Below are 18911 nucleotides of genomic sequence, written 5' to 3' on the forward strand. Positions count from 1 at the left end.
GAGTATCGCTACTCGATAAGGTATCGCGCAAAAATAACCCGGTACAGAGTGGCATCGAAACTTCTCCAGACAAACGATACCGATCTTTTTGTACACAGATCTAGAAAAAAAAAAATAGTTGTATGGTTTTGCTCACAGCCAATCACCACAAGCGTTCTTCCAATGCGACGTGCGACTACAACCCATCCAGTCTGTTGTGTTGGTGCGGTCGAGCGCGGTGTATGTGACGGAGTTGACAGTTCAGCAAGCAGAGGGAAAAAAAGTGTGGCATGAAGGTTATCATCATCGTGACGCAGCCGAGAGGGACGGAAATAGAAGAAGAGAGGAGAAAAAGTGGAGAATCACACATAAAAAGGCTGAATGTTGCATCTGTTTCCTATTCGTCCTCCAAACATCTCCTCTGCGTTTCTCTCCACTCTGTCTCTCTCTCTGAGTCATAATGAGAGAGGCATGTGAGGTGGTGGATAGAGTATTCACATGAAGGTTTGTTCCCAGCTCAGGAGCCCTGTTCGTTCCCTCGGGCCAACATACACAACACAGGTGTTGGGAAGCGTCCACTCACTCACAGCCCCCCCCCCCCCCCCCCCCCCCCCCCCGGCTCCGTTCACTCGCTGACACCGCTCGAGTCGGACGCGACGGGCCTTTCAACACGGCACCACTCCGCTGAAGTGCTGAACAAGCACTTTGGAGGAGGTCACTCACTGAAGGAGTTGGACAAATATTTGAAGAGTCCCGAAGACTGGCAGAACTGTTGAGAGACGTAAGTGACGTGGCGTCTGGGTAGTGTAGAGGTGAAAGCACTCGCCTGCCACCAGGGGGCGTCTGGGTAGTGTAGAGGTGAAAGCGCTCGCCTGCCACCGCGGGGAGACCCGGGTTCAGTTCCCGCCCGGTAGCGGTACCTCCGGCTTGGTCAGACGTTCCTACAGATGCAATTGGCCGCGTCTGCGGGTGGGAAGCCGGTGGGGTGTGAGTCCTAGTCGCTGCACTAGTAGTGCCTGTTCGGGGGGAGGGGAACTGGGGGGGGGAATAACCCTGACCCTCTCACGCACTACGTCCTGCCGGTGAAAAGAAGCGGCTGGCGACTGCACATGTATCGGAGGAAGAATTGTGCTAGTCTATCGGCAGAGGGGGTGGAGCAACGACCGGGACAGCAGGGGGAATTTGCCAAGTACAATAGAGAGCCCCAGGGATGACGTATTTTTGTAGTCGGAACGCGGAAGTCCCGGACTTCCTGGTTCTTCACTGTTTCTGCCTATGGGATTTTTGATTTTTGAATGGGTTTTTGGCGCGATGCTTCAAATAAGGTCTCTGGGCAACGCAAGCTTAATCAAACGCGAACCAGTGTTCAGCGGGATAAACTTCACACATGAGGACCACTTTCATGAGTTTTGAAGCGTAAATGCGAGCCCTAGAAGTAAAAAGCTCGTGCTACAGTAAGATAATCCAGAACTACACACAGTGTCGCATAGGCTTCCATGTCACGTCACCAATCAACCTGGAGTGTTGTTGATGTGAGCGCTGCTGTGCACTGATTACCCCGGGCTGAACGGGCTGAACCAGGTGAGGGAAAGAGAATTTCCGTGTTCGTCCTTTAAAGTGATGACGTTATTGACGTATAATATCCCCGTCGACTCAACAGTGTAGTCTCATTTAGGCGTTTGCTAGCTAGCCGCCCTTTTAACGGCACTTAAAAGCTTAAAAACTCATAAAAGTGGTCCTCATGTGTGAAGATTACCCTACTGAACACTGGTTCGCGTTTGATTAAGCTTGCGTTGCCCAGAGACCTTATTAGAAGCATCGCGCCAAATACCCATTCAAAAATCCCATAGGCGAAAACAGTGAAGAACCAGGAAGTGTTAGCATCGATGTTTTCCGGACTCGTTCCTGGGGCTCTCTATTGGGAGAAAATCCAGAAAAAAACATGATAAAAAAAAAGACGTAAGTGACAAAGAAAGTGATTTTTGAAAGCCTTGTTCAGTGTTATATATAGAGTATTACAGAGCACTGGATCGCCTGCCTCACCCCCAAAAGCCTGGTGAAAATGGCCCTGTGATCTGAAAGGGCAAATTGAACATGTAAACTTCTAAAGGACGGGTGAACAGTGAAAAACGTGTTAACCTTGCACGGCCATCTGTTTCTGATTCTGAGTTTATATAGCAACACAATGCATATTGTCAGTGCAAGCTGTGTGGAAGGAAGCCCCTATCTTCTGACATGAGCTGGGCTCTGTTTACACAATACAAAACAGACTTGACCACTGGTTACCTTGTCATTGTGCTCTGTGTAGCTCTGTGTGTTCCATCTCTGCGTTTGGATCATTCTGACACAGCGAACACACGACACAGACCATTCAATTCCATCATTACATGTGGGACAAAAGCTAAAGCGTCATATTCTTCTCTCAATAAGAGGAAGCTAGCGATACTTCACACTGGCATGTCAAAATGTATGGGGGGGGGGGATAACAAAATGCTGAAACATAAAAAGGACAAATACAAGCAATTATTGCTGTAGAGAATAATAAGCGTGGCTTTTCCCACTCAGCTGGGGGCGTGGCCTGTTCCCACTCAGCTGGGGGCGTGGCCTGTTCCCACTCCGCTGGGGGCGTGGCCTGTTCCCACTCCGCTGGGGGCGTGGCCTGTTCCCACTCAGCTGGGGGCGTGGCCTGTTCCCACTCCGCTGGGGGCGTGGCCTGTTCCCACTCAGCTGGGGCAGCTGGATTACATTTAGCACACATTATTTTAGGAGCCAGTGCTGAGACGAGAGAAGCTTTGAACGTCATGCCAGGAGCTCTTCAAAGAGCGGAGGAAAAACCTTTGGGTTTCTGCCTGGTGCCTCGGCAGCTTCCGTTTGGGCCCGGACGGGTGCGAGCTGGACCTGTCTGATGGCCCGTTTGGGCCCGGACGGGTGCGAGCTGGACCTGTCTGATGGCCCGTTTGGGCCCGGACGGGTGCGAGCTGGACCTGTCTGGTGGAGCCAGACTCCAGTACGACTGGGAGACCTTGGGAGTCTCATAAAGACAGTGTAGAACAGCCGGTTGTACTAAGCGTCACTTCAGAAAAGTGAACAGCACTGATTCACATTATGAAATATAGAGTGTGTGGGGGGGTGGATTTGGTAACACTTTATTTGGATAGTCCACCTACAGAGAGTCTACAGGGTATTTGTAACATTTAAACAGCGTATTAGTTGGCACTCGATGACATTCAACAATTCAACTGGGTTTGTCTGTAGATTATGTTTTTCCAGCTTATTAGATTCAACAAATAGATTCTGTTTGCTTCCTGTTTCACACACAGCTGTTCTGCACCCGGTGTAGTTCTTGAATCGTCACATAGACTCTATTCACCTTATGTTCAGACCTTACAGTGGGCCAAATTCTTCCGGGTCCTATTAACACTTCCGGCGGTCACGGCGCCAAATATGAAAGAACGTCATGAAGAAGAGAGTTGTTTTTGTAGCGGACAGCGCAGGGTGTAAAACAAAGAACGTAGCGTACTACTTTGAGCTCGGTACACAGCAAGCAAGCGAGTATCCACTGTTAGCCAGGTCAGATAACGTTATCGTCGACAATGACGAGCACTTTCTTGTAAAACATACCTGGACTCCAACAAAGAAAGCTTCAGAAGGTTTTCTGTCCTCCGAGCGCAGCTCGAGCCACTTACGTCTATAAGACCCGCAGACGTTAACGTAATTCCCTGGAATGCGAGAATTAACGAGCCAGTTACATGGCGTTGCATTCTTAGACATTGCCGTTTGCTTTTATTTGGTATGTTACACACAATTGGCTAAACTATTAGTTAATTCAGAGTCAGATGATATTGGAGCAGCCAGCCATTTTTTTTCTTCTTCTTCTTGCCGGAAGTCGTCGAACGACCACACAACCAGGTCAAATGGGCGTGGCTACATAAGGTGAATAGATCAGTGGTTCCCAAACCTTCTCACGTCAAGGACCCCTAAACTGACACAAATTACCCCACGGACCCCCATTTGATACGATTTTGTCCCATGACACAAAGTGTATGAAACGCATGAGCAAAACAGTCATACACTCTGTCATTGTGTTACTTATGGACGGATATAGTGAAAATAAATGATTCCCCTTTTAGGGGGGGGGGGGGGCCTGGAACGCCCTCAGGGACCCCTGGGGGGCCCCGGACCCCACTTTGAGACCCACTGCTATAGATAATCAGTTAAACATCTGTTAAACAGTTGAATTGTTGAACGTCAACTAATAACCTGTTGAAATGCTCCAATATTCTGTAGACTCTCTGTCGGCGTACTATCCAAATAATAACGTGTCACCAAGGAGTTTGCCGTTAAAAAAAGGATTAGTTGTGGCCGGATGTCTTTTGATCGTCAGGCAAAACAATGTGGGCCTTTTCGATGACATCACGCCCCAAACGTCCAACCAGAGCTCCTCAGTTAGGCCCTAATTCCCCCTGACACACACACACACACACACACACACACACACACACACACACACACACACACACACACACACACACACACACATCCCCTTTCACTTCCAGCGTAAACACTTTGCACTTGGCCCAAGCTGAGCCATTAACAAAGGACAGCGTCTGTAAAAAGCCAAAACACAAGGTGTCTCCCCCCGCAGGCGCACGTTGATTACACACTCTGCGCTAATGCAATGATTAGCCACACTCTATCCAATTTCCTCTTGTGTGTGTGTGTGTGTGTTGCCTGTGTGTGTGCGTGTGTGTGTGTGTGTGTGTGTGTGTGTGTTAACTTGCCCGTGAAGCACAGACCGCACACGGCACACGGCACACAGAGATGACATCACCTTGCAGTGATTACTCTAATAGCTCAATGTGAAGCAGAACACATGGCCCGCAGAGCATCGTTCAAGCAGGTCCGCTTTATAAAGTCCAATCACTGAGCAAAAAGAAAAGGGTACTATTCAGTGAAAACATCGTAAAATGGGAAAGGAATAGCGATGGAGAGATCACTTTGAATGCTTCCGAGTATGTTTCGGGGGGCCCTTCAGGCGATATTGTGTCATCACATTCATTCGAACTGTAAACTAGTGTTAGTAGTGCAGTAGGACTCTCACAGACATCCTGAAATGTCACTGGGCGATATGGACAAAAACAAATATCACAATTAAATATTTTTGGACCAAATACCTCAATATCGATATTGCAACAATATAATTATATAATATAGTATTGGTGCTTTGTCAAAATAGTTACACAATGAGATTTCTGATCAATAATTATCAGTAATAATGTGGATATAATGACTAAGTGAGTAAAAGCAAACAATAGAACAGCTACAACAGTCTGGTAAGTAAAAAAAACCCCGACATCACGTGATTGTAATGCAGCCTTTAAGACGCAGGAAAATAAAACACTTATGCCATATCGGGATATTACGATAGCCAAAATCTAAGACGATATAGTCTCATATCACAACATTGATATAATATTGCTGAGAGAGTGAGCTGGTAAAAAATAAGTCCATTTAAATGTAAATTTTCAGTTTGTAATTAAATTAAAACTTCTACAATCTTGAAAACCCTGAGTGAGCATTTAACAAAATATGATCCTTCTATAGGTTTTTGTATTAAACTGCAGCGCTCCCGTAAACATTAATTTCCCACTACAATTAGCCTGTCAGTTGTCAATGGAATAGATAGCTAATCCCAGCTAGCCTGGGATCCCTCAGGGCTGTGTTGTGACAAAAGACGGCCTCTCTAATAAGAATCGCAGGGTCATTCCTCTAGTCTGGCTGTGGGCCAAGCCTCTTCCAGACACCATGACAGAGATAATGGGCCTACCTCCCCTCCCTCTCTCACTCCCCCTCCCCCCCTCTCTCTCCCCCACTCTCTCTCTCCCTCTCTCTCTCTCCAATTCAAAGGGGCGTTCTTGGCATGGGAAACATACATTGTACGTACATTGCAATCAAATATAGGGTGCGTTCGTAAATCCACTCTGACGCTCGTCTACACTGAAATGAGAGGGCGAAGGTTAACGGCACGTTACAATATGGCCGCTCCCAATTTACGAACAGTCCAGCGTGCGCTCTGAGTGCTATTTCCGAACGCACCCAAAGTTTACATGAGAGTAGGTCAAATCAACTTAAGAAGAACAAAGAGAAAGTGGTAAATTGCTGTTGAACAAAATAGATACAGGTAAGTGCAGATAAACCAAAAATTTGAAAAATGTGGACATTGCAGTTAAAAAGTATAAATACAAACAAGTGGGCACTGAGTACACAAGGCAACAATCTCTCTCTCCCTCATGTTATAAAGTCCTGTTTACCAGTCAGTTTGCATCTAGTCTGAGCTTGTAAACGTGCGGTGATCCTGATTCCCTCCCAGTAGCACAGACCGTGTCCCCCAGGAATCTGACAGCTCCACAGTAAAAAGGCCATAATGGCTCCTTTATGTGCCTAACCATCTAGAGCACAGGATAAGATAGTGTGCTTCCATGGCCTGGCTGGGGACTGCTAACCAAACCACCTGCAACTGCCACTCTCCTATACCTGTGGTGAGATAAGCAGATGGATGCAGTACCAAACAGCTATTTAAAGAGAGGTTTCCCTCTGAGTAAATGATCTTCTGGGCAGCTAGTGAGCTAGTCAGAGAGCAGCCCACTCGCCAGATTAAAATGTCAACATCGTACGTTTCTAGAATCCACGGAAAATGTAAAATACGAACATTTCCGAACGAAAATACTATGCATACGTTTGCAGTACGTTTCTAGATACGTGAATATTAATGTTATACACGTCATCGAGTCTAATGACGTGTGTAAGGTTAATATTCACGTTAGCGGGGTGGGGTTGGCGGGCCTGTAGCGTCCCCGTCTTACACGCAAACCAAACCATAACCCTAACCTCAACCAAGTTGCTTTAGTTACCTAAACCTAACCATTTTTGAAACTGACCTAAACATAACCAAAGTTGTTTTACTTGCGTTTAATGTTGGAAAGGCAGAGAGGGTTTCTAATTAACCGGAATTGTGTTTCAAATTTACGTTGAGCTTGTTGTGTAACGTCCCTGGCTTTCAGACATGTCAACGTTTTATTCTGCCGATTGGGTTAGAGAGTGGCTGAGCACACAGGAGCAGACAGGGATTGAGAGAGCGAGGTAGGGATGTAGAGAGAGGGAGGGGGGGAGAGAGAGGGTACAGACGCCTGCCCCTGGGAGATGGATCACAGATGTCTGACCCTGGACCGCTCCAGTTAATTGTGAAACAAAGCATTGCCCTCTCTCTCTCTCTCTCTCTCTCTATCTCTCTTATTTTCTTGCGTTTGCCTTTTAAAGGAACAGTTCACCCAAAAATGGAAATGATCTCATATACTCACCCTCATGCCAGTTGAAACACAGGTGAAGTCTGATATAACACGCAGGGAGGCTGCCAGCACAACTCGAGAGAAAACCAGTCACCATTGACTTCAGCTGCACTGTACTGAAGTCAATTTGCATTTTTGGGCGAACTGTTTCTTTAATCTCCCCTTTCTCCAGTCTCAGAAACTCCTTTTCTTTCACGGCCACTCTCTCTGTCTCCCTCCACTATTATCAGAGCTCTCTGTGATTCTCTTTATGTTTACTCTGCTTCTCCCTCTCCATGCAGTGAAGGCCAGGGTAGTCCTCCTCACTATATTCTCTATGTTTACTCTGCTTCTCCCTCTCCATGCAGTGAAGGCCAGGGTAGTCCTCCTCACTATATTCTTTATGTTTACTCTGCTTCTCCCTCTCCATGCAGTGAAGGCCAGGGTAGTCCTCCTCACTATATTCTTTATGTTTACTCTGCTTCTCTCTCTCCATGCAGTGAAGGCCAGGGTAGTCCTCCTCACTATATTCTTTATGTTTACTCTGCTTCTCCCTCTCCATGCAGTGAAGGCCAGGGTAGTCCTCCTCACTATATTCTTTATGTTTACTCTGCTTCTCCCTCTCCATGCAGTGAAGGCCAGGGTAGTCCTCCTCACTATATTCTTTATGTTTACTCTGCTTCTCTCTCTCCATGCAGTGAAGGCCAGGGTAGTCCTCCTCACTATATTCTTTATGTTTACTCTGCTTCTCCCTCTCCATGCAGTGAAGGCCAGGGTAGTCCTCCTCACTATATTCTTTATGTTTACTCTGCTTCTCTCTCTCCATGCAGTGAAGGCCAGGGTAGTCCTCCTCACTATATTCTTTATGTTTACTCTGCTTCTCTCTCTCCATGCAGTGAAGGCCAGGGTAGTCCTCCTCACTATATTCTTTATGTTTACTCTGCTTCTCTCTCTCCATGCAGTGAAGGCCAGGGTAGTCCTCCTCACTATATTCTTTATGTTTACTCTGCTTCTCTCTCTCCATGCAGTGAAGGCCAGGGTAGTCCTCCTCACTATATTCTTTATGTTTACTCTGCTTCTCTCTCTCCATGCAGTGAAGGCCAGGGTAGTCCTCCTCACTATATTCTTTATGTTTACTCTGCTTCTCCCTCTCCATGCAGTGAAGGCCAGGGTAGTCCTCCTCACTATATTCTTTATGTTTACTCTGCTTCTCCCTCTCCATGCAGTGAAGGCCAGGGTAGTCCTCCTCACTATATTCTTTATGTTTACTCTGCTTCTCCCTCTCCATGCAGTGAAGGCCAGGGTAGTCCTCCTCACTATATTCTTTATGTTTACTCTGCTTCTCCCTCTCCATGCAGTGAAGGCCAGGGTAGTCCTCCTCACTATATTCTTTATGTTTACTCTGCTTCTCCCTCTCCATGCAGTGAAGGCCAGGGTAGTCCTCCTCACTATATTCTTTATGTTTACTCTGCTTCTCTCTCTCCATGCAGTGAAGGACAGGGTAGTCCTCCTCGCTATAGCCTTAAGACGGCAAATAGCACTTGGCTGTTGAGGGCGGCCCAGATGACAACAGCAAACAAAGAAATGCCTCATTCCCTGCATTCTCTCTTTCAAAGGCTAACCAAACGCAAGTCAGCATCTTTGATCAAGACCAGCTTTTGTAGTGCTGAAGGCCTAAACACGAGTCAAGCAAGCAGCAAACACCCCCATATACAGATACTGTGATATATAGAGGGCAACGTTACATTAATTAGTATGTGGTAGGCTTAGTTAACCTTAACCATCAACTAACCCTAAACTATGAAATAATGTATCAAATTAATACTTAGTTATTAGTAGATGATTCTAGACACATTAGTTAACCGTTAATTGGGGGTTAGTCAATGCTTATTAACTATGAACTGACCCTTAATTAATGTACCCTGATTGTAAAGGGTTACCGCTTGGAATATGAATGAGCAGAGCTCTTTGTCATGGAAAAAGACATCAGAATTAAGTAGTCTGATGGCTGCAGATCAGTCTGATGGCTGCAGATCAGTCTGATGGCTGCAGATCAGTCTGATGGATGCAGATCAGTCTGATGGCTGCAGATCAGTCTGATGGATGCAGATCAGTCTGATGGCTGCAGATCAGTCTGATGGCTGCAGATCGCTTCACCACCGCAGCAAACTCTTGTTGCACAGGATGACTTACTGGCAGAAGTCAGTGCAGACAATAAGGGAAGGCATGACGCGAGTTGAAGGAGGGAGGGAGGAGAGTTGAGTCGGGGGTGAACGTGAAAAACTGTGTCGTTTTTTTTCCGTTGTTTGTTTAACTGGAGGCATATCGGTGTTGATCATACCTGAGATGGAATCGCACCGGATGCATCTGTTGACTAGCCTGTGGCTAGGAGAACTAGCATGTGGCTAGGAGTACTAGCCTGGCAAATTCCAGTTAAATTCAATTAGGGGGGCTGTTCATATCAGGGGGGTAACGAGCGCCGGGGGCTCCGGGGAGGGGGGGCGTGTAATGTTTCACGTTACATGATCGTATCTAAAAGACGGAGCCAAGCCTCCAGCCTGATTGTCTCTTTCTCATTGTGCGAAAGCTCAGAGTTCCTACCCTCTGGAGAGAAACGCTACGGAAAATAAAAACTAGTCTCTTGTATCGGGTTAATCTTTGTATTTGTGTGTGTGTGTGTGTGTGTGTGTGTGTGTGTGCGTGTGGTCCCACAGGTGCGGTAACATTATCCCAGCCCAGCCTAGTGGAGCAGCCCCACTCACCTGGAGTCTCCTCTTAATGCTACAAATCAATTGACAGCTGCACAGTCCATTAAGCAGACCTTTACATTGACCAGAGGCCTTTTGCTCCCAGTCAGAGAGTGAAGATTGGTGAAGACCGTCACTCCAAACAAAAGACCCTGGCCTGAGGTTTGAGATCCTAATGAGGGTATAAGGACTGTAAAACACGGTGTATATATAGGTAAGGGAGAGCATGGAACGCAGAAACATCACTTCTTTGATATCACTAATTCTTCATGGCCTATAATCAGGGTTTCTTAACCTTTTCCACGTCAAGGACCCCTAAACGGACACAAATTAGACTACAGACACTCAACATTTGATAAGGTTTTGTCCCAGGGTCCCGCACCTGATAAGACTTTTAATTCTAGATGTTTTATTACAGAAAGTGTATGAAACCCATGACCAAAATGGTCATACATTCTGCTATTGTGTTACTTATGGTTGGTTAGTATTACACCAGAATTTCCCTATGGGGATCAAATAAAGTACTCTCTATCTATCTATTATAGTGAAAATAAATAATTCCCCCTTTTTGCTGGGGACCCCCTCAAGGACTCCTGGGGGTCCCTGCACCCCACTTTGAGAACCTCTGGCCTATATAGTGGACTATATCCATTCACACTGTTACTGTATTAAATAGCAGACTCGCTGGTGGAAACGTCTCAGACAACGGGAGTCCAACACCTCAGCGACCTGCCTTAAAGTTAGCATGAGTCACTGCTGGCAAATCGTAGTGTACCAAAGGGAGGATGCTGCAGAGACAGAGAGACAGAGAGAGACAGAGGGACCGTTGTGGCAGTTGGTCCTGCTGGAGTAGTGCTGCGCTCTCTGGCTACCAGGGCAGCGTGGTGATAATGAGCGGTGACGGCCTGCCAATCTAAACTCAAATAGGGTTTCCATGGTGACGGCCTGCCAATCTAAACTCAAATAGGGTTTCCACGGTTACTGATGTAAGCAGGTCCCAAACAGAGGGGAGCAGGCCTCGCTATGTGAGCAGCATGGACTCGACCCAGCTGGAGGCTTCCCAGTCATCTCCGGGCTCCAAATGTAACGGCTAAGTGACAGGAGCCTGGCTTCAAGCTGGAGAGCTTGACCTCTGCTGGACCGCCCGAGCCGGGCCCGGTGCTGGACCGCCCGAGCCGGGCCCGGGCTTATCAGCCACGAGTGTGAGAGTCCAGCATTGGAGATCTGCTAATGGGGCTGGCGGAGGAGCCACGGTCCAACAAATGAAACAAGCTCATTATATAAACACTTGTCAGACTGCAGTAACCCGATCCGTCCAGCAGGGTGAAATTCCCATCCGGCGGAAAGACCCGAGTTGCCCCTTTGAAAGAAAATCCATTCAGTGGGAGAATGTAAACTCCAATTACAAACACCAGATGGCAACGTCACAATTTAGGTAGCTGTTTAGGTGAACGTTTTACAATACGGAGGTGGAAAATGATAGATACTGGGCTTAAAAGACAAATACACACACATGATCTGCGTCCTTTGCGTGTTGGCTTTAAATTTTGGATGAACTATTCCTTTAATACGGTTCAAAACCTACACACAGCCCACAAAGACATAATCTGCACAGTGCACCCCCCCCCCCCCCCTCATACATATGATGTCGTCCTATCGGCCCAAAACACACGGCCTGACGGCTGTGACGGGCCAGAGCCTTTCTGCATTAGCATACAGCTGTGGATCTGAGGCGCCGGCCGGCTCACTCCAGTTCCAGCTAATCAATGTTCAAAGAGGAGAAGTTCACGTCTGCCATCGTGCACAACAGGAAGTGGTAAGGAGAGTGGAGGGATGGCATCATGCACAACAGGAAGTGGTAAGGAGAGTGGAGGGATGGCATCATGCACAACAGGAAGTGGTAAGGAGAGTGGAGGGATGGCATCGTGCACAACAGGAAGTGGTAAGGAGAGAGGAGCGATGGCATCATGCACAACAGGAAGTGGTAAGGAGAGTGGAGGGATGGCATCATGCACAACAGGAAGTGGTAAGGAGAGAGGAGGGATGGCATCATGCACAACAGGAAGTGGTAAGGAGAGAGGAGGGATGGCATCATGCACAACAGGAAGTGGTAAGGAGAGAGGAGGGATGGCATCATGCACAACAGGAAGTGGTAAGGAGAGAGGAGGGATGGCATCATGCACAACAGGAAGTGGTAAGGAGAGAGGAGGGATGGCATCATGCACAACAGGAAGTGGTAAGGAGAGAGGAGGGATGGCATCATGCACAACAGGAAGTGGTAAGGAGAGTGGAGGGATGGCATCATGCACAACAGGAAGTGGTAAGGAGAGTGGAGGGATGGCATCATGCACAACAGGAAGTGGTAAGGAGAGAGGAGGGATGGCATCATGCACAACAGGAAGTGGTAAGGAGAGAGGAGGGATGGCATCATGCACAACAGGAAGTGGTAAGGAGAGAGGAGGGATGGCATCATGCACAACAGGAAGTGGTAAGGAGAGAGGAGGGATGGCATCATGCACAACAGGAAGTGGTAAGGAGAGAGGAGGGATGGCATCATGCACAACAGGAAGTGGTAAGGAGAGAGGAGGGATGGCATCATGCACAACAGGAAGTGGTAAGGAGAGAGGAGGAATGGCATCATGCACAACAGGAAGTGGTAAGGAGAGAGGAGGGATGGCATCATGCACAACAGGAAGTGGTAAGGAGAGTGGAGGGATGGCATCATGCACAACAGGAAGTGGTAAGGAGAGAGGAGGGATGGCATCATGCACAACAGGAAGTGGTAAGGAGAGTGGAGGGATGGCATCATGCACAACAGGAAGTGGTAAGGAGAGAGGAGGGATGGCATCATGCACAACAGGAAGTGGTAAGGAGAGTGGAGGGATGGCATCATGCACAACAGGAAGTGGTAAGGAGAGTGGAGGGATGGCATCATGCACAACAGGAAGTGGTAAGGAGAGAGGAGGGATGGCAGAGAGGAGTGTTTGGCAAAAAAAAAAAAAAAAAAAAATGCGAGAGGCAAAAGCTGAACTACCAACCAAGGGGCAACCTCCGCGGCTGAAAAATGAAGCCAATGCTAAACCTGTATTCTATCTAATGGCCAGCAGGGGGCGACTCCACTGGCTGCAAAAAGAAGTCAGATTGTATTATAAATCAATGGGGAAATGACTTGTCACTTGATTTATCAATAAACACTTTCCTAATGAGTTTATAATCTCAGTCGTGAGTTTCAATTCTTCTTCATGATGCTCGTTCTGTAAATGACGGGCCCATTTAGAGTCAAAATAGACGATGAAGCAGACTATGTTTTTGGGCGTGATTGACAGGTCGCCTCTCCAGTGATCGTGCAGCTCGCCGATCAGCCCCCGGTCTCACGCTGGGCTGCTCCGCCTCCAAATAACCAAGATGGCGACGGTCAAAATGCCAAACTCAATGTGCCAAAGCTTCAAAACGGAGTGCGCAAACCAAATGGGTGACGTCATGACACAGTGATGTCATGACACAGTGGCTACGCCCACATCTTCATACGGCCTCTGCCTCCTACCAGCAGCTACCAGAGCAGATAACTGCTGCTGGAGACCAGCTGCAGAAACTCACCGTCCGTCTGTCCGTGCGTTCCCCCGAGGCTGACCCCCGGCTCGCCACAAAGGAACAAAAGCCAGTGTGGCTTTGCCTTATCCTCGCCCTGCCCTGCCCCCCGCCCCCTCCCCTCCCTCTGTCAGTAATGTCTCTTTCTAGGGGCTATGGTCTACTACGGGTCCTACGGACAGCCCTCCATTGAGAGAGGGACACGGGTGGGTGCAGGTGGTGGTGTGGGGGGGGCTAAGTCTTTGTTATTGTGACGACCCCACCCTGCTGCTTTCCCAGTAAACGGCAAAGCTGGAAAAGTGCTGGAGGCAGATGTACCCCCCACCGCCCCCCCCAGTAGAGTCTAATCTCTGGGCGCCACAGGGGGGCAGAAGATGCAGAGGTGTGGCCGAACAGGGAAGTACATAGTCCACGAAGGGTGATTAGCTCCAACGCAGCCTAATCCAATCAGTCTGCATGAATGCCCTACAGTGCAGCGTGGAGGGGGAGAGAGACAAAGAGAGACACAGAGAGAGAGAGAGAGAGAGGGGGGGGGGGGGGGGGAGAGTTCATCCTATGGTTATAGCCACGGGCAACCTCCGGTTCTGAGACATGAAGCCAAAGCAGAAGTGCCTTAAACCTGCATGTTTTTCTAATGGCCGATTGTATTAGTCAATGACCTTCTCACTTGATTGATGACCTCAGTAAACACTTTCCTAATGAGTTGATGGTCTCATCTCGTCTTCAATACAGCAAGACGTTCATTTTAGAGGAACATCTATGATAAAGCGGACTATGTTTTTGGGTGTGATTGACAGGTCGCCTGTCCACAGTGATCACGTAGGCCGCGGATCACTGGCAAATAGCCGGTGGCGCTGTGGCTCTGTGGTCTTGCACTAGGTGCTTCTGGCTCCAAATAACGAAGATGGCGACGGCCAAAATACTAAACTCTCAAGGCTTCAAAACGCGAGTCCCCAAACCAATTAGGTGACATCACAATAGAGACACTGCGTAACGCGTCATCATTCAGAAGCCACGCCCAAGACGGGGGAAAACAGAAAGCCCCCCTCCAATCCTGGCGTTCTCCGTGCATGGTTGCGTGTTGCACAGAAAGATCGTATATACGGAAGATGAACACTCCAACTTACTTCTTGACAGCTAGATCCACATTTTTCTTCTCGCCAATTCTCAATGGCTTCCTTGTTTTGCTTGGGAGTACAAAAAAACTTTAACTGGCGATTTTTTACATTTGTTGTCTGCGCAGCCCACCACACAACAGCTTTTAGCTATGTTTAATCCAAGGAAAATGACGCTGGTGTGTGGAAATGAACGTGGCCTATTCCATGCAGTGTCTCTATGGCTCCATTCATATTTTTTATACGATCCGGTTACAAATATCATTCAGGTCTAATGATCGCATCACATATCGCTCGGACACGACACGACACAAACCCCCCCCCCGTTCACCTCCCCGTCAGACAGCAACAGCAACTCGCCGCAGGCGGCACGGAAAGTCCGAAATGCGCCGACACACACCGACGCAACGCACACTAACAAACGCACACATGGTGCAAGTGAAGAGGAGCGAGAGGAAGACAGAGAGAGACAACAATGGAAAATGTCAAGAGAGGACAAAAGCCTTTCTTCCCCCTCAAGACTGTGAGAGAGACTTTTCCAGAACCAGAAGCAGCGAAAACGGGCCATCTCTGAACTCCAACAACTCGGACACACGGCTGCTTTTAATTCAATCAAACGGACTCCTTTCAGAGGGAATGGAAAAGCTTATAACGTAATATGACCCAGTTCAAATCGGCCTGCATCTTAAGACACAGCCCCCCCCCCCCCCCTCTACAACACTATGTCAACTTTACTGCCAGCGAAACAATCCTCCTGGGTAACAGGACACACGCTAAAGAGCCGTGATGTCATGTATAGCGGGTTTGATTAGAACGCGTCCCGGATGCCCCCGCTGAAAGGTTTATTGGCCGCGCTCGCTGCGTGAATGAAAGGATATTTGCGGAGCCAAGTAACGAAGAGAAAAAAGCGTCCCGACTGCCATATGTCAAAAACAGATGCCTGCGCGAAAAGTGAATAATCTCTCTTTATGTAGACTCGCTCTATTTACAGTGTTATTACGAGGAAGCAGCAGGCAAATAAAACAGCCTTGTTATCAGCGGCCATCTACACTGGAGGATATCCACACAGTGGGGCGTCGCCCTACCAAACTGTATAGCAGATGTCAGACTAGCCAGACTCATCTGGTGTGACCTGTTGACACCGGGGGGGGGGGGGGGGGGGGGGGGGGGCATTCAATTAGCGAATTTCACACTCTTGTCATGGCGACCCTATGGCTCCTGGCTTTGGTTTCAAGAGCACACCGATAGTGCCCAGGTCTGATTTCCATCAAGAGCACCACTCAAAACCATATTTACTCCTCACACCACCATACGAGTAAATGATTCTTTTTGAGGGTCCCTTCATGTGTGGAGAAGGTGTACATCAACCCATCCTCATGTCAGGAGAAATACATTGACCAGATCCATACCTAAGAGGTCACAAATCCTGGACTAATGACGGACGTGATGCCAGCAAAAAAGCCCAGAAAAGCCCACAGAGAGCTTGAAAGGCAGATGATGCGGTCTGCATGAATCGGTTAGCAGTTAAACTTTTTTTTCCTTTATATCATCTGCACCGGGCAAAAAGAGTCTGGTCATAGTTTTTTTTTTCCACGCTTTGAAAATTTAACATTTTATTTAGGCGAGGGAAGAAGAGGGGGGGGGGGGGGGGGGAAGAGGGGGGGGGGGGGACACATTTGAGGACTTTTCCGAAGCAACTGTGCTGGTGCTGCCGGCCTGCCAAGAGAGAAAAGCACATGATTTTCTGCTTTTCTTGTGGCCAAAGTTGAGGAAAGGAGTGTTTTCTCCAGGGTCATAATGAGTGAAGCCCAGTTGACTTCAGCTTTTTTTAATAGACCAAACACAGAGTCCTGGGGGAGCACGTGCGCTGGCACCAGCCGCTCCAAGCGTCGCCAAGAGCCCAGTGTGACCGGCTGCCTTCTCCAATGCTGAAGTCACTCCGCTGCTGCAGCGGTGACCTCAGTGTGTCATGGGCCTTTTTTGACACAGCCACCATTTTGTGTCTAAAAAAAAAAAGGCAGGATAAACACAGGCGCTGCAGCAAGCAACCAACTCACTAATTAGGAACCCCGGCACTGGAACACCTAAATGAACTGGAAAGTTGGGGAAACCCTAATTCATGCTTTGGTGCACCTGTGTTACTTCCTGCCTTTTAGACACAGAAATGGCTGCTGTGAAAAAGGCCTATTGCACTTCTGAGCCGGCAACGTTTGTGCGCCTTTAAAAGATGGGAATGGGGAAGAAAGAACGGGCTCAGACTAATTACAGAATATAAAGTGTGGACTCATGGCCTCGACCACACAGTGGCTGCACTGCCACAGCTTCACAACCGCTCATAATGTGACAATAGCCTAGTCGAGTGCAACAAAAACAACAACTTAGGACATTCATCTGTATAGTTAAATGACTATATTAAGCAAACCGGTGATACAAAAACAAACACTTTTCTCTTATGAACCACTGTCAGTTTAAACTGAACCGCGATCACAGGGAAACACAGATGGAAAATCAATAAGAGATTGATTGGAAACACAATGAAGAAGGGCAATATGGCTCTTTTTTATGCAAAACAGGAGTCAATGTTGTTGTTTCAGTTCCATTATGAGCTTGACAGTGACACCGTGGCCCAAACATAAGGGTTTCTGCCCTGAAGCCCTCTCTCACACTCACACTGCAGCAGTAACAGGCGTGCTGTTTGCAGCATTATGGCTGAAAGAGAACTTAAACAATTTGTCACTCACCACTTTCTCAAGACAACGGTCACACTCCCCCCCTCCATATGTTCAATAGTAGACCTTCAATTTACCCAGTGCACAAGCCACACTCAATCAATTAGTGTCAGGAGCAGCTATATAGGTCAGTGGCGCTCTTGATGCCTGCTTGGTTGCATGTAGGCTAAAAATGCTATTCGGATGAATGACAAACTCCAACTTAAAGACCCCTCCATCCCGATATAGGCTATTTGTTTATATCTTCTAAGATAGCCAACATTGTCAACCAGTTGGCTAATAGCAAATTAACCATATAGGTAGCCTACATACAGTCAAATGTAGCCTACTGTATGTATATTAAATTGCTTTATTAAAGATGTAAGCTATGTATGTAGAGTTTTTACAAAATATGAATAAAGAAACGGGCATAGAGGGAGCGTTACATGGCGAAGACACTGCTGACTGTAATAAATGATCATAGACAGCCAGCATAGAGGAGTCATAGCCTGGCAAAGCATCAGTCTGCTCGGCTTTCCTGGCTGCCACGAGTTTCCCCTTTAGCGGAGAGAAAATGTCACAGCTAGGAGCTAGACATGTGCACTTTTACTTCACAAATTGTCTGCGGTTAAGAGTCCCCAACAAAGAGTTGTTTCATTAACGGGCTATCTCTCTAACTAACATTGAACTCGTTTCTAAACTAGTGTGTGAGGGGACATTACGCTAGTAGTTTCCCTGTGGGAAGGTCTTTTTGCGTCTTTCTGGACTTACGCGTTGCTGCAAACTTGAAGCGATTGCCTCCGAAATCCCGCAAAGCTCTTCTGATCTTCTCTGGGGTTTGTGGAAGTGAAGCTGGTCGGGTTCGATCCCGTCCCTTCTGGCTTTGATTCAGTGGATCCCCCACGCTCTCTCTCCGGGATCACGGCTGGCCGAGTGAATGGCTCCAGTCTCCCGACTGCATTTGGGATGGGAGTGACTCAACCCGGGTCCTCCCTCCCCCAGCCACCCACCACCAGCCACTCATCTACACTCACTACAGTCATCATCTCTACTGCCTCTTTGCAAGTCAAATGATGCGACTGCTGCAAGTAAACGCTGCACTTCAATGACTTCAATGGAGCAGACCACTGAGCCAAATGCCAAATGCTTTAATTTCAGTTTAATTGCATGAACTTTACTTGAACATCGCATCAGGAGATAAAGTTTAGTCATACTCATATGGCTATTCTGAAGAGAGGACTCTCCTCTGTTACACCAATGGTTCTCAAAGTGAGGTCCAGGGGACCCCCAAGGGTCCCTGAGGGGGTTTCCAGGGGGTCCCCAGCAAAAAGGGGAATATGGTCATATAGTTTCACTATAATTCCATCCATAAGTAGATCTGGGCATTATATGGCTCGGGGGCCAGAAGAGGCCCTCATGATGGTTCTGCCTGGCCCGGGAGGTCTAAAG

At 47.8% G+C, this 18911-nt stretch overlaps 1 protein-coding gene across 1 annotated transcript in view; it reads right to left on the minus strand.

Moving 5' to 3' along the window:
- The window catches only part of lhfpl2a (LHFPL tetraspan subfamily member 2a), a 59027-nt gene extending 40655 nt beyond the window's left edge, over window positions 1-18372 (minus strand). Inside the window, exon 1 of the mRNA XM_083641713.1 lies at window positions 18234-18372. The gene's annotated coding sequence lies outside the window, so the exon portion shown is untranslated. The remainder of the gene's footprint in view (window positions 1-18233) is intronic.
- Window positions 18373-18911: the final 539 nt, after the last annotated feature.

Source organism: Poromitra crassiceps (assembly GCF_964638095.1).
Source record: "Poromitra crassiceps genome assembly, chromosome: 8".
NCBI classification, from domain to species: domain Eukaryota; kingdom Metazoa; phylum Chordata; class Actinopteri; order Beryciformes; family Melamphaidae; genus Poromitra; species Poromitra crassiceps.